The 21,405-nt window shown below is 37.4% G+C and overlaps 1 long non-coding RNA gene and 1 other non-coding gene across 2 annotated transcripts in view; one reads left to right on the forward strand and one right to left on the reverse strand.

The window, feature by feature from the left end:
* Positions 1–20,311, forward strand: part of LOC120234417 — a 47,730-nt gene extending 27,419 nt beyond the window's left edge. The window contains exons 3-4 of the long non-coding RNA XR_005529088.1: positions 13,365–13,512; positions 20,276–20,311. This is a non-coding gene — a long non-coding RNA (uncharacterized LOC120234417). The remainder of the gene's footprint in view (positions 1–13,364; positions 13,513–20,275) is intronic.
* Positions 20,312–21,084: 773 nt separating this feature from the next.
* Positions 21,085–21,187, reverse strand: LOC120234444. Its single transcript, XR_005529097.1, has one exon. It is a non-coding gene; the product is annotated as a U6 spliceosomal RNA (small nuclear RNA).
* Between the last annotated feature and the right edge of the window lie 218 nt (positions 21,188–21,405).

A 21,405-nucleotide genomic window follows, 5' to 3' on the forward strand; every position in this document is an offset into this window, starting at 1 on the left:
GTAGCAAAACTTAGAGGCTTAAATATGATTCATTAAAACATCAAAAGAGAGTAATATAATGGAATAATTTATTAAGGAAAGAAATTTTTTAAAAGTTCAGTGCAAGAAATATATGAAGGGAAAACTAGTCTATATCAAAATAAACTAAGGAGTAAGTATAAAATAAGTTCAGTGAAACAAAATAATCTTGGGGTGCCTGCGTCAGGCACCTCCTGGCTCAGGAGGTTAAGTATATGACTCTTGATGTCAGCTCAGGTCATTATGTTATCTCACGGTTTGTGAGTTAGAGCCCCCATGTCAGGCTCTGCACTGGCAGTGCGGAGCCTGCTTGGAATTCTCTGTCTCCCTCTCTGTCTACCCCTTCCCTTCTCCTGCATGTGTTTCTATCTCTCTCAAAAATAAGAAAACTTAAAAAAAAATCAAACTGAATAATCAATTTGGTTAAATTCCCTCGTAAAAAAAGATAGACATTCAGATTGGTTTAAGAAGGAAAGATTGGTTTCAGAAATAAAATCCGGAAACAAGAAACAAATAAATAATGAAAATAAGGAGATAGAGAAAGATACATCAGGCAAAGGTAAACTGAAAATTCAGGCAATGATATTTTTTTTTTAATATTTTTATTTATTTCTAGGAGAGAGAGAGAGAGACAGCGTGAGCAGGGGAGGGTCAGAGAGAGAGGGAGTCACAGACGGAAACAGGCTCCAGGCTCCGAGCTGGCAGTCAGCACAGAGCCCGACGCGGGGCTCGAACCCACGAACCACGAGATCATGACCTGAGCGAAAGTCGGACGCTTAACCAACTAAGCCACCCAGGCGCCCCCAGGCAATGACATTTTTAATATCAGATATGATAAAATTAAAAAGTATTCAACAAAAGTGATATTTACAATGATAAAAATATAATAGAAATTGATATGATGTCACTAATATGTATATACCAAATAGCTAAGTATACAGAGATTTTGAACAGAACAATCACCAACATATGTATACGTATACTGTATTTTGTATCTAGCTATCTCTACCACTACACGTGTTTAGTTTTATTTCATTACTTTCATAGAACAATTGTTAAACATTATCTGAAATTGGGCAGATAAAATACTTGGAAAATCTTTAAATGAAGAGAGTAATACTCTTTCACTAAAATGTGAAAAAACTAAAATCAGTAACAAAAAACAGTATAAACTTGGTTGCTTTGTAACTAAGAACACGCTTTAATATGACCCCAAGAAGAACTATGAATTTTACAATTAATTGTAAAATCATTAGGAAATTAATGGAAAACATAATATACTTGATAAAAACCTAAAAGGACACAGCTAAAATTCTATTTGAATAAATGTTTCAAGTAGAAGTTCTTGGTATTCATTTTGGTAAAGTGAGAAAAGAACAAGAGTAACTAGGGGTGCCTGGGTGGCTTAGTCGGTTAAGCGGCCGACTTTCGCTTAGGTCATGATCTCGCGGTTCGTGGGTTCGAGCCCCGCGTCGGGCTCTGTGCTGACTGCCAGCTCAGAGCCTGGAGCCTGCTTCAGTCTGTGACTCCCTCTCTCTCTGACCCTCCCCTGCTCACACTGTCTCTCTCTCTCTCTCCTAGAAATAAATAAAACATTTAAAAAAAGCAAAAAAAAGAACAAGAGTAACTAAAGTAACAACAAAGAGTCAGCAAACTTCAGCCTATGGACCAAATCTGGCTTGCTGCCTGTTTTGTAAATAGTTTCATTGGAACATAGCCACATTTATTTCTGTGTGTATTTCCTACTATTGCTTTGCAGAACAGTGCCAGAACTCAGTAGTTGAAATAGAGGCCATAAGGACCACTACCTTTCCCTTTATGGAAAAAATCCATTGATCCTAAAATAGAAATAGCAAGAGAATTACAGTTTTAAAAAACTGATGTAAAGCAAATAAATCAATTAACGAGATGGCAAGTACCCAGAAGAGTCATGCTTAGATAGATTGGTCAGGGAAGGCTACCTGAGATCTAGAGGTCTGTAGGATGAGACTATGTTCAACATGTGAAGAACTAGGCAGAGAGCATTCCTAGCCGAGATAACAATAAGTAAGAAAGACTAATGCTCTCAGGAAATAGAAGGTGGGCTAAGGGGATGGAATAGTAGTAAGCAAGAGCCAATGTAAGAACCAGACCTGCAGAGCAGGAGATGAAGACTGGCTTCTACTCAGCAGTAGAATTTACAGTAGAAAGACAATTATAGTTAGGTGATCTATCAATGTAACATTTGTAATTATAAAAAGCAAAAATATGTAATGATATTTAATTGGTAGTGTTTTTTTTTTTTTAATTTGGTAAAACTCACCACCTGTTCCTGATTATAACTCTAACCAAAAGGGAACAGAAAGCAATTTCTTAAAGACGGAGTCTTTATCAGAAACCAACAACAACAGAAATTACACGAAATAGGAAAATACTGAAGTCGTTGCCATTAAACCAGAAACAGGACAGGAATATCTGCTATCAGTACTATTTAATTTTTTCCTAAAGATTCTAGCTACTGCAAGGAGCACAAGGAATGAGTACCACTATTGAAAGATGAGAATTATTATTATTTATAGTTATTATCAATCTAGGTCTAGAAAATTCAGGAAACTCAACTTTGAAAACTATTATAGCTACTGAGAATTTAATAAATGGCTAACAATAAACCTATAAAAACCAATAGTTCTTATATTAAAAATCACAGATAGAAATTAAAGTAGAAAAAAGTGTTGCATCCATATCGGTGAAAAATTATATGACATGTAGGAATATGTTTAACAATAAAAATAAGATTTTGGTGAAAAGAGCTTTTGAGAAAATGGTAAGTACCATAAAACAAATCTGATTAAATTGAAAGACATCGTTTTCCAGGTTGAGAAGACTTCGTGTCCAGTCTTCCCAGAAAACTACATACATCTATTGTAATGCCAATTGGAATCTCAAAGATATTTAACTTTTGCACTCAATAAAATCATTCTCATGTTAGTGTAAAAGAATAAACATATGAAACTTTCCAAGAAGTTTGTGAAAAAGTGTAGCATTGAAGAAGTTGTGCTACTAGATGTGAAAACTTTTCTTGAGGCTGCTTGATGAAAATGGTAGGAGACTGGTATAGAAACAGAGAAATAGATCAAGAGAGTCTATAAATGAATCCATGTATATACTGAATCCTAAAGAGAAAGTGTGGAGAGTGGGGGAGAGAAATGTAGCATTAAAAGTTAGTGGAAGGAAGAATATGTTATTCAATAATTATGTCAGTGCAACTGGTTAAACATTTAAAAGAGAAAGGTTTTAGGTGCCTCAATCTCTCACACAGAAAACATAAGTTATAGATGGAATTAGAAGAAAAATATGACAGAATAATTGTATAATCTTGAGGTGAAGAAAGTACTATTAAGCAATACAGGAAACCCAGGATATAAATAAACAAACAAAAAGGACAAAATTGCTAATATAAAAATGAAATTATCTGTCAATAAGACATAAACAAAGCCATAGACATGCAGATCATCCACACGTGGATGATACAGACATGTATATGTAAAAAATATTTGAAAAATCAGAAAATGAGCAAAAATTTATAGGCAATTAGAAGAAAAAACAAAAGTGGCTACTAACAATAGAAAAAGTTGCTCAGTCTGAGAGTTTATTGAATCTCTTGGAGGAATAGATTTGTGTCTTTCTTAACTTGGAAACATTTTAGCCATTTTCTTCTTGAAATATTGAGTAGTTTTCAATATTCATCTTGCCCCCCCTCTTCTGAGCTCTTCATTATGTGTTTGTTGATACGCTTGACGGTATTACACAGATGGTGTTCTCTTAGACTCTGTTCATTGTTCTTCATTTTTTCTTTCTGTTCCTCAGGCTGTATAATTTCACTTGACTTACCTTTAAATTCTTTCATTTTTTCTTTTCTCTGCTCAAATCTGCTATTGAATCCCTTCAGTGAATTTTTCATTTCAGTTATTGTATTTTTCAGCTTCAAATATTCCGCTTGGTACCTTTTTAAAAATGATTTCTCTTTGTTGGTATTCTCAATTTATTGAAATATTGTTTTCCTAGTTTCCTTTATTTCTTTGCCTATGGTTTCCTTCAGCTTGTTGATCACATGTTAAGACCATTTACTTAAGTCTTTGTCAACTTAAGTATAATGTTTGTGCTTCTGCAGGGACAGTTCTTGTCCATGTTGGTTTTTCTTTCCGGGAAAGAGCCATACTCTTTTCTTTCTTTGTATGTCTCATAATCTTTTATTGAAAACTAGACATTTTTAAAAATGTTTATTTACTTATTTTGAGAAAGACAGAGAGAGAGAGAGAGCCAGGGAGGGACAGAGAGAGAGACAGAGAGACTCCCTAGGAGGTTCCACTCTATTAGTGCAGAGCCCAATGTGGGGCTTGAACCCACGAACCATAAGATCATGACCTGAACTGATATCAAGAGTCAGATGCTTAACCAACTGAGCCATTCAGTTGCTCTGAAGACTGGACATTTTGAACATTACAATGCGAGAACTCTGGAAATTAAATTCTCCCCTCATTCCAGTTTTGCTTTTTGTTTGCTTCATGCTGTTGTGGTTGGTGTTTGTGATTTTTCTAAACTATTTTTGTGTTTCTTTTTAATGTTTCATTTTTATTTTTGAGAGAGAGAGAGATAGTGCAAGCGGGGCAGGGTTGTTTGATGTTTCATGAGTGTAATTTTGACATTTCTGTAATACCATGTGATTAGAAAATATGGTCCCCAAGCTTTTTTTTCTTACCAGAAATGCTCTTAATAGACCAGCTAGTGGACATGACTGGACAGCCACTGGATATTTACTACTCACGATCCATACCTATGGTTACAAGGTTAGTTTTCAGAGCTGACTTGGAGAGTGGGATGACCATAATCTGGTTTCATTAAAGAGAGAGAGGCAAGCATGGATAAGTTAGCTTGACTCTAAGGACCACTGAATTTGAGACCTTCATCATTTTTGGATAAACTCATAGTCACATGCAGCTTTGGGCACATATAAATGATTACATATATATAAGAGTAAGGCAAAATGCCTTTTTTACTCAGATGCATTGACTCTGGTGTTGGAGATCAAGTAGCATAATCTTTGTAACAGCTCTGGGTATGATGGATGGGGCTCAGGAATTTTTCTCTGTTAGAAACCAACATTTTTCAAATGGGAAAATTCTGAATGGAGGATGTAGAATGAACAAAGATAATCCAAGTGAGAATAGACAGGAGTTACTTACTCAGTTTGCTCTATCAAGGCAGTCAGCTCCTATCACTTGCATTTGGCAGGAACTCAAAGGCAGACAGGGTAGTATAAAAGCCTTATGGTAAAAAAAAAAGGGGGGGGCTAACTAGAAAGAGGGCATCTCATGTGATTCGTTTGGGGAAATTATTTAGTTTTCTCTAGTTCATCCGGAGTTTGAACTGAGGGCAAAGATGAGGGAAGCTGACAGTCACTGACTAAATTCTGATCGTTCTGGGCCGATTGCAGCAGGGGTGGTGGTCAGAGTTGGATTACATTTAGGGTCTGGCCATCGTCAGTTTGATATTTGGTCTCCCAGTCTCCCTCCCCACCAATCTTTGGTAATTTTCTCACTTGTGAGAGGTTGACCAATTCACAGATGGCTAGAGATCTAGATCTTCACCAGTTGGGGACTGTTCAGTCACCTCTATTGTCAACTGTACTGAAAGACCTCCTTCAATTCATGAAGAGATGTTATAAGCTCATAAGGATTTGGCACCAAATGTCTACAATATCCAGTGAAACATTGCAATCCCCTCAACCATCTTCTTACAATGGGTATAGGATGCATTTGGGTCATCTTTCGTCTATTAGGAGAGAGCGTTTTTCCCTTTTTAATTAGGTCATACCCTAAATAATGAGGGATGTTTTAGTAAAACTGTAACATCTTTTGAAACTTCATGTCTCTTTTTTGCTATGGCTGAGAGCAAGTAATCTTTTCTACAGGCCTCCTCACTCTCTGAAAAAACTATGACATCACCTACGTATCGTAGCAGAACTAAATCACCAGGGAAATTTAAATCGTTCAAATGTTGATTGAGGACCTGTTCCCATAGTTTCATGTTTTCTCTGTTTCCATAATTCAGTTATGGTCCAATCAAATTTTACTGGAAATGTTTCAGACATGGCTTGTAGAAGACTTTAACCTCAGTTGTGAGCTTTTTTCGGACTCTCAGATTTACTGTCAAAAGAGAGAATTTGTAGGCTTCATTGTGAGTTGATCCAATCAACGTTTGCCATCCAGGATTTGGTGTCTGAGGTTCTGATCAACAGGTGCATGTACATGTAAGTCAGGTAACCCTGGGGTATATGCACCTGAAAGAATTCTAAACTCATCTACAAATAGCTGTAAGTTTTGTCTGGGTTGAGGGAAGCCCTGGATCAGGGGAGGAAGAGGAAAGAGTCGGTGGAGGTACAGAAGGAGAGAGATCAGAGGACGAGAGCAAGGGGGAGGTTGGCTATAAGGAGGCAGCTGCAGGACAAAGGGGTAGAGGGTTTACTGGGGAAATGAGTCCAGTTTGTTTTTGCTTAAATTATTTTTGTTGAATTAATCCCTGTCTTTGGCCACAGACTCTTCTAATAAATTTTTTATTCAGAATTTCATTTAGGTCTCTCTATTTCCATCAAAACTTGCTGCTCATTAGACCTGAGAAATCTTATTCCCTCTTTTTTCTCATGTACCTCTCAAGTGAGCAGTCTTGCCCATATCAAATGTTGCCAAGTAGAGCCCAATTGAAGGCCCAATTATGCCATTTTGAAAGATAGTTGCAAGAGTGAAGACTGTGATGAGGGATATATAAGAAGACATTGTACCTGGGAGGAGAAGGTTTTGGCTGAGAGTGGCCAATAGAAACGTGATGCTCATGCACCTAATATTTCAGGCCTCTAACCTGAAGGTTGGCCTTCAACTGTAGAGCCACTAATCTGCCCCCCCCCCCGAACTCCTCCTCCTCCCCCCATCAGGATAAAACCAGAGGAAACACTCTTTCTGGATCAAAGGCAAGCTTTTAAGACCAAAGTCAAGACAAGAGGGGAAACTTTTTGGTTTTTGGGGACTCTATGCAGAGTTTGTCCAAACGGACACCTTTCCAGTAAGAAGAGGAAATTCACGACTCCGCGAGGTCAGCTGGAGCACCAGGCTTCTAGGGCCTGGGCCTGTTTTCACCCATGATTTTCCTCCTTAAAACAAACAACACTTCCAGGTAGCACAACCCAAAGCAGAAGCACAAAACACAGCAAAAGGGATGAAAATAAATGATCTGATTACATCAAGAATGCCAAACAGATGGAAACCAGTAACAAAGTCTGTCTATCAAACAGAGGACGAACAGCCAGGGAACTCATTGCAAAGACAGCAGAGTTCAGACCCGGTGCTGACTTCCCATGTGGGCTGGTATTCTGCAGGTCAAGGGCAGCAAGACATCAGGGGCCTCCATGGGTATGCGAGTAGTCAAAGTCTGTAGCAACAGGTGGTGCTGATCATATCCTATCTAGGTGGGGCTCCCAGTGAAACTGTGGAAATAAGTGAATACCACCCAACTAAGAATTTTAAAAGACTATTCAGAGCTTTCTGTGGTTGTAGATGGGCATGTGGGTCAGCCACCATCACTTGACTTTGGCAGAGACTCCAAGACAAGGAGGCTTAGCTAATTTGTTTTTAAATAAATAAAAAGATGGGGAAGGCTTCAGCTATGCTCTGATTGGAGGTTGCTGACATGCGGAAGCCAGAGGGGCTAGCTTGACGTGGGGCACCTGACATGATTGATTTGGCACATATACCTGGCTTTCTCTGGTTGGTCCTTAGCCGGGAGCTAGGGCAATAATTAGAGGAAGCTGGCAGTCGTTAAGCCCTGATCATTTGGGCCTGACTGCTGCAGAGGTTGTGGGCAGAGTTATACTGTCATATATGGTCTGACACTGCCCGCTTGTCTTTTCACTCTCTCAAGGAGAGTAGTGATTTTTTTTTAATCTGAAAAATCTCCACAGAACTGACAGTTGGATAGGTCTTGTGCTTAGTAAGAGGTATAATTTGGGACAGATTTATCTAGTCCCTGCTTGACATGTTCCATTGGACCATTGGTCGGAGGATTTCTTTGGAGGCACTTTCATTTTTATAGTGTACTTCTGGTTCTCATTTCCTTCCCTCTTCTGCTGTGTGACCTGGTGCCCCGAAGCTGACATATGGCTACAGCATGTTGGCCTGGCCTTGCCTGCCCAGAAGTGTTCCATATTCCAAAAAGGCTGTTAGGAACTCTTTGAAGTCCAAGGCTTCTCCTTTTGTTATTCTTTTAAATTGTCAATAATACTAACACAGTCATCTACACACAGAGAGTGATCAATAAGTGATTCAGAGTCATTTGAAAATGTGCCTCAGATTCACCAAAGCCCACAGCTCAGAGAGAAAACTGGCTCATTAAAATGGTATCACACCAGGTCATCCTTATTATCTTCCCCCCAAATTATTAAATGTACATGTTACTGAGCAGGGTGCTTTGCAGGTTACTTAAAAAGCAAAGAAAATCTATTTTTGATTCTGAGAAAATCTTTGAGAATCGGAGACATAGTCAGTTTCAAACTGCTTTTCGCACCTGAGCAGAATTATCAGTTACTCTGTCCCGGGGAGGAAGAGAGAATTAGGTTGTTCATTATTAAGGCTCCTGGTACCCTTCGCCCCACGGGTTCAGGCTGACCCTCGAACTCACAAATTGCCTGCTGGTGAGGCAGTTAATGAATAAAGAACTGAGTAAAGGTTCTGGGGTTAAAAATTACCAAGAAGGGTTCGATATAGTTCAAATAGGAAGACAAAGACTCAACATTTACATTTTTAGCCATGGTTCTCTGTAATCATTGAACGTAGTTCTATTCCTGTTCTATAGGATACCTGCCTGACTTGCTTACACTTTGTCAGTGGGACTTGTTAACTCGCTACGATTCAGTTCTCTTCTTTACAGAAAATATCATTACCAGTGTGAAAGCAGAGTTTGCTTGTTTTTTTGTTTTTTTTTTTGAAAATGAGTTTTTGATGCCCTCAATAGTAGCTTTTATGCGGGGAAAAGACCACTGAGAGGTTTACTTAGGTATCTTTTTAAATGACTACTTTATGTACTTGCTTCTTTCTTAAACTTTTAATTTATCTCATACTCTAAACTCTTTTTAAAAGTTTAGCAAATTTTTACAATTGCTTTTAAGGGGGACTTTCGACCCTTGTTAAACTCCCTTAAACATCTCAACTTACTAATTTCCTTTTATGTTTAACATTTTACGTTAAAAATTTCAATTTTCTTTTCAATAATACAATTGCCCAACTTAAACGGTCTTCCTCACGACTTAACTCTGATAGTCTCATAAACTAGATTTATAAATACATTAAGTTACCTTAAATCTTTCAAGAAAGTACACAAATTTAATAAGAATTGAATTTAATATCACTATACGGATACACTTTAGAAAATGAAATTACAAGGCAAACATTGTAATGAAACATAGTAGCAAATATGCAAGATTCCTTAATACAACATATACACCATGGATTTTGTTCTTTTAAGATTTTTGTATAAGCTCCGTATTCTTCCTGGGTGAAAAGATGCACCATCACTAACGAGGTATTTATGTCATACCAAAAAATTGTTGGAAATGCCTTCTGAATAAGGTGAAGTTCTAGAATGATTCTTTCTCTCCCTTTTGGTCTTTTTTGTTGCAGTAAAAAATACATAACATAAAATTTACTATCTTTACCATTTCCAAGTGTACAGTACAGAAATGTTTAGTATTTTCATATTGTTGCACAACCAATCTCCACAACTTTTTCACTTTGAAAAAGTTGAAACTCTCTATCTGTTAAATAATTCCCCATTTCTCCCCTCGCAAACCACCGACAGCCACCATTCTACTTTCTCTTGCAATGGATTTGACTGCTTTGGAGACCTCACAGAAGCAGCATCATACAAGTTCCAGTGTTTCTCTTTGTGTGACTGGCTTATTTCACTTAGCACAATGTCCTCAAGGCTCATCCATATGTCAGAATTTCCTTCCTTTCTCAGGCAGAATTCTTTTGTTTTTTTTAATTTTTTTAAATGTTTTATTTATTTCTAGGAGACAGAGAGAGAGAGAGAGAGACAGCGTGAGCAGGGGAGGGTCAGAGAGAGAGGGAGTCACAGACCGAAACAGGCTCCAGGCTCTGAGCTGGCAGTCAGCACAGAGCCCGACGCGGGGCTCGAACCCACGAACCGCGAGATCATGACCTAAGCGAAAGTCGGCCGCTTAACCGACTAAGCCACCCAGGTGCCCCTCTCAGGCAGAATTCTTAATGACAACAGTGACAAACTAAGTCTTAGTTATCATCACTATACCTTTAAAGGAGGATGGAGAAGAGTTTCACAGAGTTCACGTCCATGAATTTAAGTTACAAATAAGTAACAGGTTTCCTAACGTAGACATAAATGCTGATTCTCTCCTGAGTTAAGATCTTTCCACTTGGCTTGTAATACCCTGAACTTTCTCTCTCAAAACAACTTTTAAGCTGGTGTTTATGGGGTGGGGGAGAGTATATTTATGTCCCCCAAACTCAATGCAATATTTTTTTAAATCAAAATGATGAGAGGGAAAAGCCTTGAGTTGAGGTCCAAACACAGTTGACAGAATGACGGGGTCCATGTAGAAGCCTTGACAAGTATAACATCATGCCAATAAAAGAGATGTGATTCTTAGGATATCTAAGGCATAAAGAGAGACATTACAGCATTACTGCATATGATACAACGTTTAGTTATAATAGTTTCACATCCTGATAATAGAGTCTGTTACTCATATGCATTGGTTTCCTGTATTAAAAAAATGATTGGAAGCACTGAGTTGATGGTTAACGTATTAAAATCTTTCAATTTCAAATAATCGGGCATGAGTCTCTGTTAAAATTGTGTGTGAAAGTGCTGATTGTCAGGAACGGTTTACTGACATTAGTCAGGGAATGCTTGAACTTGTCTTCCAGAAGTGTGCGGCCACACTGGGAGTGTCGCCCCTTGCTTCATCCTATCAGGTGGATTTACGTTTCTTCGTCTCCTGGGATATTTAAATATCTTCCTTTCCACTTTCATCAATCTTTGACTTGACCATATCTTACATTCTTTTTGTGGTTTATCTTCTAGGATCATAATTTTTATAAATATTGTAAGATATTTATAAAATGAAGTTTAAAAGCCAGGAATCCCCATGGCCTTGTCTGGTTTCCACGCTATTGACTTTTTTAAAAAATTATTTATTTAAATTCAAGTTAGTTAACATACTATGTAGTATTGGCTTTAGGAATAGAACCCAGTAATTGACTACATACATATAACACCCAGTGCTCATTCCAGTGAGAGCTCTCCTTACCGCCCATCACCCATTTAGCCCATTCCCCCCTCCAGCAATCCTCAATCTGTTCTCTGTATTTAAGAGTTTCTTAAGGTCTATCTCCCTCTCTGTTTTTCATCTTAGTTTTCCTTCCCTTCCTCTATGTTCATCTGTTATGTTTCCTAAATCTCACATATGAGTGAAATCATATGATATTCGTCTTCCTCTGACGGACTTATTTTGCTTAGCATAATACCCTCTAGTTCCATCCACGTTGTTATAAATGGTAAAATTTCATTCTTTTTGATTTCTGTACATACTCCTGACTTTTAAGATGTTTCTGCTGACACTTGTGCGTGCAGTACCATCATTTTCTTTATAGATCTATATTGCCTGTCTATGTCTGCCTCTTAATCTGGCTTGTCACACTGAAAAGCTTTTTTGGATAAGTTATAGAAATGTTTTTGATATTTACTGGGTCAAATGATGTTGTAATTTCTCTGTTTTAATAAATGTAAGCAGTAAAATATGTATAGTAGGCTTCCAATCCAAACTGCTTCACTGAATTACTACTGACAGACATTTTTGCTTTAGTCCAAAACAATGAAATAGTTCCTGTTACAAAGTAGTCTGAGTCATTGTCATCTATAATCTTACTTACCCGTCAGGTTAGAAGGAAAATGTCCAAACTGTTTGCTTTACAAAGAGTCTTAAGGGCAAGCTAATTTTCTTTACCTAAATTTTTATGTAAATAACTGCAAAATAGGGGCACCTAGGTGATTCAGTCAGTTAAGCATATGACTTCTGCTCAGGTCATGATCTCACAGTCGTGAGTTCGAGTCCCACTTCAGGCTTCGTGCTGACAGCTCAGACTCTGGAGACGGCTTCAGATTCTGTGTCTCTCTCTCTCTCACTCAAAAATAAACATTAAATTAAAAAAAAATAACTGCAAAATATTAAAATCAGAAGAAATTGTTCCTAGCCTTAGAAGTTTGGTGAATTTTTTGGGGGGTACCTGGGGTGGCTCAGTTGGTTAAGTATATGACTCTTGATTTTGGCTCAGATCGTGATCTCACAATCATGAGATAGAGGCTGGTGTGGGACTCCAAGCTACATGTTGGAGTCTGCTTAAAATTCTCCCTCTCCCCAGCCCTCTGCCCCTTCCCACGCCCTCAAACTTTCAAACCCCTTCAAAAAAGAAAAAAACAAAAAAGTTTGGTGAATTTTTGCTAGATACAAACGAGCGCCAAGTTCAGGAAGGATAGAGCAGTGTGCCCAGGAACGCTAAAAGAACATGAGATCCTAACTCTGATGAAACCTCTTTTCACTTCAATGTATTAACACCCTTGCCAGACAATGGAAACAGAACTGTTACTAGATAATACCATTCTGAATAAGGGTATATTACAAGGAGACAGAAGAGAATTATTCCTCTGAAAAATATGAACTGATTTTTATGTGGAACAGCATCTTAAGGCAACAGTGCCTTGCAGGTACGCCCCTCGGCGAGCTGTAGCAGAGTCACAGAATAGAAAGGCTCTGAGATCTCAGACCCCCTGTGCCATCATGACACACTGTTTGTTCCAGAGGACTCTGGTCCAGGGAGATAAGACTATAGATCAGTAAGTTTTACTATTTGCCCAGGGAATTTCGGCAAACTAATTTTGTCCCAGCAAATACTTGGCTCATTTGGATAAACACATCTCCTCTCAGGACAGTAGGTAGCTGAGTTGGGCAAGCAGCTTCCTTACCCTTTAATGGTTTACTCATTAAGACACCTTGCTGTGTCCATCAGTCACAAATTATTGTATCAAAACTATCAACGTCAGTTACTTGCCATGCAAGACTGGCTCTAAACCTCCTAAACCTAGCCACCTAAACTCTATATACTGTTTCTTGAAATCTCCCTTCTGAGATGAGACTTTCTTTGAGGGTGGTACTCTCCCTTATCACACTAAGTCTAATAAACTTAGTTCTGCTTGATCAACAGACTTTTCTGATGTTCTTTTAGGGGATTGACATTGACAGTCCTGGAGACCATGAAAAGAGCTGATGGAGAGCCCCTGGCCGACACTGCCCAACGTCCTCAGCTCTGAAACCGCATGTACCCTTGAGGTTTGAACTTCATGTCCAGGGCTGTCTCCCACTGCAGCAGTGAGGTAGGTCCTGCACAGGTACTTAAGACCAAACGATTTATGTGAAGTCCTCTCTAAAACAGTTTATTTTGTGTCCTGGGAATGAGGATTCCTCTCAGAAATCCTTTGGTTATCTGGTCAGCTTTGAAAACTCTTATATTTGGAGGGAGGGCTGGTTTGTTATCAATAAAAGAATGTCTTGATTCTTTTTTTTTTTTTTTTTTTTGTCCTGGTCACTTTTTGTCATGAGTCCATGAGAGAAAATTTGGAGGGGAAGGGATGAACGTAGCTTCAATAGTCTGTCTCTCAATCCATCCTCTAGGGCTGATAGGTTCAGAAGGTCCCATCAGACCAGCATCTTTACTGGACCAGTTTTGCCATGGGCCACCTATCCAAACCTAGTAAGACCTTTCTTCCCTCTTGCCTCTGTTTCTTCGATAATTACTTAAGGTAGTTTCTTTGGCTTGGAGCCAGCAGTCTCAAAGCTGTGAGACTGGCTCATCAGCCAGATTCCTACAGGTGCTGCAGAAATTTCAGGGTCTTCTTTGACACCCTGGGCTACACCTGTGCTGCCTTCACACTTTCATTCAGGTGCATATTTCTCTCACTGGCCTAATATTCACCAAGGAGCATTTAGAAGCATTGTGACCGCTTTGGGATATTTCTGACATGAACTGGCTAAATCATTTAAGGGACCATTTAGAACAAGAAGGAAGAAAACCTTGGGAAGACATTTCTGACTTCTTTGGCTAAATAACAGATCATTTTTTATCATAAGAGAGAACCTCAGGTTTTCCTACTTTGGTGATGAGCGGGTACGAACTTTTTAATCCTATGGTTTGATTGAATCGTTAAAGACCCTAGTTATTGCTTCAGTAAGCTGTACTGCTTTTTCTTTGGTGTGTATACATGTAAAAATAGGGTTTCTTTCATCTAATCCTCCTTTCCTGGTAGAGTTTAGGTAATTAGCCTTTTATAGTGACATTTTGTAACTGTTGTAAGCTGGCTTCCTCCACTTGTTTCTTTTATTTTCTTCTCTTTGGAAATTTGGAAATGAATCTGTTCATGCACATGCTCTGTCATTATGTGCAAATACTAGGGCTATCTGGTGCAGTCACAAAGTGAAGGCTTTCCAAAAACAAAGGAGGAGCAGAGGGGAAATACTAAATTGTGCCTCTTCTGTATGTTTTCCCTTGCCAAGAGCGAAACTCAGAGAAAAGTTAACTGTGAATTCAAGTAATAGACGTGGTCCTGAGCTAGAAAGAAAGTTTCGACACTGAAAAGTTTTGGCAAAACTCCAGTCTTTACATTTTTTGATATGTTAATATAGAGATTTATTTATATTTGAAAAATCAGGAAATGATATTCTTCTTGAATAGACAATTCCTTGGACAAATTAGAGTAATTGTAGCTTAAAATCAACATTGTCTTCTTACTAATTTTATCAACATGGAAAAATCTTTAGCAAAATATTTTAGTTAGTATGAGGTGAGTTTAATTTTTCATCATTTAAATATTTAAGATTCCCTACATTAGTTCCATGGATCCAGTAAGTTATCTTTGTTTCCACAAAAATTTTAGGATTACAAAAATAAATAAAGCTGTGTTTCAATGAAAATGTAATGAGAGATGTCTTTGGAAAGAGCTTAATCTTTGAAATTGTTATCTTCTAGTCAAAAATGTCAACAGTGCCAAAGTGGAGAAAACCAAAATTATGAATCTAGTCTAATTTGTCTAAGATTTCACCTTGATAATGTGGATGTGGATTCTTATGTAAAAGTGCTTCTGAACTAAGTCCTCTAGAAAGGTTTTTTTCAAAAAGGTTTTTTTTTTACATTTTTTCATTTATAAAATATTAAAATTTAGTTTCTTTAATTTCTAGAAATTCGAGGAATATATTATATTATTGTAACATTAACTTGTATAAACCAATCAGAATAGAGCTCTTTTCTTTTGTGAGCCTTTGCAATCTAATTTATTAATACCCTCTGGAATAGGAAAACATTTGAAGTCACCCCCCAGAAAAGCTAAAGACTTTCCTCAATCACAAAAACACAGAGAGAGCTTGTAGCTTTGGGTCTACAACCTCAAGTAAAAGTAAACACAGAACACAAAAACTCCAGAGTTCAGATATCAAAGGGCTATTCTCCCCTCCAACAAACAAAAATATTTTCTTAATTGATATGAGTTCACAAATAGTCAAACAGAAAAATAAGCCAGATTCTCTGTTGTCTCTTACCTGACAAAGAACAGATCTCCATCACCCCTTGAAGATTACTAAATGACAGGACCATACGAACAGACTACCAATAATTGTTGCAATCAATTAGGAGACATTTATTGGCCACACACAAATCAAGTTGATGTAAACACAAGGTGCTCAATTGACTGCACTGTCAAGACTGACTATTATACCATTCCTCCCTGCTCTTGGTTATAGAAAGCAACCAACAGACTTGACCAAACACCAAAAATAAAGCAAATCTCGGGGGGTGGGAGGGAAAGGAAAGGAAAGAAAAAGTGTAGAAACTGTGAGTAAGCAAAGATAAGTTTCCACATTTGACTGGGAAACCCTGGGGAGCCAAGAAAAAACATGGCTTGGACTAGCAGCTCACTGAGTTCACTTCCTGGACAATGGCATTCTATTGAATCCAGCAGATAAGTCCACTTGGGTATCTCAGTGGATGACCTATCAACATGTTAAAGTACAATATGTTCACAGAATTGAAATACAGCTCTTATACAAATATAAAATGAATACAAGTCAAATATTTTGTCCAACTGTTTATTTATTTATATTTTTAAAAAAGTAATCTCCATACCCAACGTGGGGCTCAAACTCATGACCCCAAGATCAAGAGTCACATGCTCTGCCAACTAAGCCAGTCAGGCATCCCTTTTTGTCCATTTTTAAAATATTGAAATTGTCAAGAACTGTGATGGGTCTGGGGCACCTGGGTGGCTCAGTTGGTTAAGGGTCCGACTCCTGATTTCGGCTCAGGTCCTGGTCTCACAGTTCGTGAGATCCAGCCCTGTGTGGGGCTCTGTGCTGGCAGCATGGAACCTGCTTGTGACTCCCTCTCTCCTCTCTCTCTGCCCTTCCCTCACTTGTGCATGAACACATGCATGCTCCCTCTCTCTCTCTTTCTCATGCTCTCTCTTTCAAAAAAAAAAAAAAAAAAAAAAAAGGATCTGAGATTTTATCCTATTTGCAGGCAAAACAGTTACCTGCAGTGGATTCATGGATGCTGAAAGAAGACACAAGTTGCCTGGGACAAAAACAAAAAGAAATGTATTACTTATGGCATAGCAAGCAGTATGAGCATAAGCATATTTGGTGCCAGTTCTTCAAACCCTAATTTCTACACAGTGATATGAAGATGGCCCGGTGCCACCCGCACATGTAGTGGGTTGCATTCTAGGAGTGGAACTCTGGGTAACACACACCAAGCATGCCTGACCCCCAGCTCAGGAGGGAGACCTAGCTCTACCTTCCAAGGCTGTACGCAAAGCTGCACTTCGTTCTGGAAGCAAGTAAATGTATCATCCAAGGCTATTGCTGTATAAACATTTTTGGAATGATAATTCAGAACAAAGGCGGTTAGTACCTCTACTCATAAGACACACAGGTACATGAGAGACCCTTGGAGAATTGTCTCCTAACAATAACAATTAAAATGGTAAAGCTAATTCTAAAAACATTTTGAGAAACTACCTATTTATAGGCACTTGAGTAAAGTAATGTTAGTATAAAATTGTTGGGTTAGGTATAAAACTGGTTCCCTCACAGCAAGAAACAAAGAAATGCAACACAATTTTGGAAGTTAACTTTTCTTTCACACAGAAATCTGTAAGATAACGTGAATTTCACGGTGTCTAGACTCTAATCACACAGTGAAAGAAACACTAAAACACAGGTAAAAGAGCTGTTTAATTTTCTTAAAGAATTACATAATTCTCATTTTTAAAAATTTAATAATGATCCAGTATGACATTGAGAATATATCTGTACTCTCTTGGCTTTATTTCCAAGCTTTGGATAAATTTTCATAAACTGTGAATATAAAATGCTTGTTCATAGTTTCATGTCTTTGTATGAATACTGAGAATATACTTCCCTTCACTGCTTATACAGTAAACACCTTTGCATCCTTCAAAATCATACCCAAAGCTGTTAACAAAGACTAGTGTTCATGTTATCATGGTAATATTCAGAGTAAAATATAATATCTAGAACGCTGAGATATCCAATTTTCTTTGATAAGTTTGCTCACATCCCAGAAGGAAACAAACAGCATGTCTCCTATCCAGGGATTCCTCAATTGTATGAATATTTTCAAAGAACAAACTTTTTACTTTGTAACTTTTTTCTATTGTTGTTCATTTTCAATTTCATTGATTTCTGCTCTCCTCTTTATTGTTTCTTTTGTTTGACCTAGTTTGGATTTAATTTTTGTTTTAAGGCTTCTGAGGTAGAAACTTAGGTCAATGTTGTTAAATGGTTCTGCATGTCTAACATAAACATTTAGAATTATAGATTCCCCTCTAAACAGTGCTCTAATTGCATCTTGAATATTTTAATATAGAGTCTTTTCATTATTATTCAGCTCAAAATATTTTAGAATTTTATTGTCGCTTTTTCTTTGACCCGTGGTTTATTTAGAAGTGTAATTTCCAAATATAAATTTCCAAATTTCCTCATGCTCCTTTGCAATTTATTACCTCCCTGCAATAGATAAGTTAAAATGATTTAAAAGATAAACTATGTAGACAATAAAAGCCTCCAAAAACTTAGTGTGGTATATTAATACCATATAATGTAGACCTCAAAACAAGGAACTACTACCCAGGATAAAGAAAAATATATAAAGATCATTCAAATAAACATGGAACATTCTCCTAATACATCATACTATGGGTCATATAACAAACCTCAAAAAAATTAAGAAAAAATGCAATCATATGAAATGGAAAAAAAAAAGAGAAATACAACCCTTGACAATCAGGACAGATAGCCTGGCATGTTTTTTGAGGAAAAACAAAATAGATTTGTTGTGAAGTTGAGTTTGTTCCAGAACATTAAAGAACACAGTAAAGGATAAAACTTAAGTGTGTATAGCAAGTTATAGAAGGTTTGAGGAAAATGAATTTTATTTGCCATGCTTTATATCTGAGTCTGAAGGAAAACAGACAAAATATGTGAAGATTATGGCAAAATTTGCTTAGTTTTGATGTGTTTTTTAATATTCTTTACTGCCAAAGACTAAATTAATGCAACACTAGAATTTTATTTTCTCCCTATGAAAATATGAATTGATCGCGAAATATTTAGTCTGCTTTTAACAAAAGTAATAAAAGACTGTTCTTTACCTTCTGTGTAATCTGAGTAGTTAGCAGAAATTCTATATACCATCAGAATAATTTCCTGTCATTTGAGCTGACTTTATTTTATTCTTGATGACCTCAAAAAAAAGTACATCTTTTCAGAACAGCTAAAATTCAGTTCCTTACCATTTTGTTATCTTCTCCTGTTTTTATTTTATATTGTTGTTACTTTGATTTATGTATGGTTAAGCTATAGCTTGTCACTGCCCAACAAATGACCAAATCTTTTTTTTTTTTCTTTTTTTTGAGAGGGAGAGAGGGTGCAAGTGAGCAAAGGGCAGAGAGAGCGAGCGAGAGCAAGAGAGAGAGAGAGAGAGAGAATCCCACGAGGGGCAGAGGGAGAGAATGAGAGAGAGAAGTGGGGTTCACCTGGGGCTCATGCTTACCTGAAACAGGGCTTGTGCTCACCCGACGTGGGGCTCGCGCTCACCCGATGTAGGACTCAAGCAAACAGACCATGAGATCGTGACCTGAGCTGAAGTCAGATGCTTAACAACCGAGTCTCCCAGGAGCCTATGACCAAATCTTTTCTTATAATTCTTTATTTTGTTTCCTCGAGATCAGATCCTAAATTCAGGAAAAGAAATATGTATTAGGATTTTTTCATTTTTTAAGTTGTGGTAAAATATATATAACATAAAAGGCACCAGAATAACCTTCTTAAGTGGACAGTTCTTTCTGTAGCATGAAGCACAATAAGTACTTTCGCATCTAACACCACCATCCATATATCCAGAACTTTTTCACCTTCCCCACTTGAAACTTCATGCCCATTAAACAATATCTCCCCGTTCCTCCCTTCCCTGCGGCTCCTGGCACCCACAATTCTGCTCTCTGTCTCCGTGAATGTGACTACTATAAATAGCTCATGTGAGTGAAATCATACAGAAGTTGTCATACTGTGACTGGCTTATTTCACTTGAAATGTCTTCAAGCTTCATCCACATGTAGCATGTATCAGAATTTTCTTGCATTTTAAAAAACGTTTTGTTTATTTTTGATAGAGCACAAGCAGAGGAGGGGCAGAAAGAGGGAGACAGAGGATCCGAAGTGGGCTCTGAGCTGATAGCAGAGAGCCCGATGTGGGGCTTGAACTCCTGACCTGAGCCAAAGTCAGATGCTCAACTGACTGAGCCACCTACCCACCCCAGAAATTTCTTGCTTTTTAACGCTTAATATAATATTCCACTGTATGTAAATTCCATGTTTTGTTTTTATCCTTCTCATCCTTCAATGGACTCATGGATTGCTTTCACTATTTGGCTGTTGTGGATAATGCTGCTGTGAACATGGGTGTACAAATACCTTTTCGAGAGCTTGCTTTGAAATCGTTGGGTATATACTGAGAAGTGGAATTGCTGGATTATACAATAATTCTATGTTTAATTTTTTTTCTTTTCAGGAGCCACCATACCAGTCTTCATAGTGGCTGCACTATTTTATATTTGTACCAGGAATGTCAAGTGTTCTGTTTTCTCCACAACCTTGTTAGGAGAACACTTGTTACTTTCTGTTCTTTTTGAAAATCAGTGTCCTAATGGTGGTGAGATGATATCTCGTTGTGCTTTTAATTTGCATTTTTCTCTATTGAATAGTGACTTGAACATTTTGTCTTGTGCTTATTGGCCATCTGTATATTTCCTTTAGAGAATTGTTAATTCAATTTCTTTGCAATTATTTATTTATTTATACTATATATTTTTTTAAGTAGACTTCACACCTAGTGCAGAGTCCAACGTGGGGCTTGACCTCAACAACTCTGAGATTAAAGCATGAGCTGAGATCTTAACCAACTGAGCAACCCAGGCACCTCTCTTGGCCCATTTTTAAATCTGGTTGTTTATTTTTTTGTTGAATAGTAGGAGTTCTTTATACATTTCTGTGTATTAAGCCCTAAGGAGACATATGACTTAGAAATAATTTCTCCCATGTTGTGGGTTTCCTTTTCATTGTGTTGATAGTGTGTTTCGATGCACAAAAGTTTTTAATTTTGATAGAGTCCAATTTACTTATATTTTCTTTTGTTGTCTATGCTTTTGATGTCATATACAAGAAGTCACTGCCAAATCCAATGTCATGAAACTTTTCGCATATCTTTTCTTTTAAGAGTTTGGATTCACTTTAAGCCAGTCTCTTGTATATAATACATTGTTAAAGTCCAACTTAATTCTCTGCATGTGAATATTTACTTTTCCCAACACCATTTGCTGAATAAACATGGAATGTTTTACAAATCTGTGTGTCATCCTTGCCCAGACGCCATGCTAATCTTTTCTATATGGTTCCAATTTTAGTGTACGTGCTCCCAAAGCAAGCAGTAGATGTCTTTTTAAATTAAAATTAAAATTATATTTGAGATTTCTGAGCCCCTGGAAAATCACAGTGATTTATGTATTTACCTTATAAAAAGAGAGATGCCAGAAATATTTTAGGTTGCCCTGATATAATTTATATTTCTGAATTAGACTATCAGTATTATAAGAAATTCCTGGGGAAAATTGTCAAGTGAAAGGATAATTTTGTACAGATAAA

Source organism: Hyaena hyaena, unplaced genomic scaffold (genome assembly GCF_003009895.1).
Source record: "Hyaena hyaena isolate Hyena2069 unplaced genomic scaffold, ASM300989v1 scaffold_109, whole genome shotgun sequence".
Classification (NCBI taxonomy): Eukaryota; Metazoa; Chordata; class Mammalia; order Carnivora; family Hyaenidae; genus Hyaena; species Hyaena hyaena.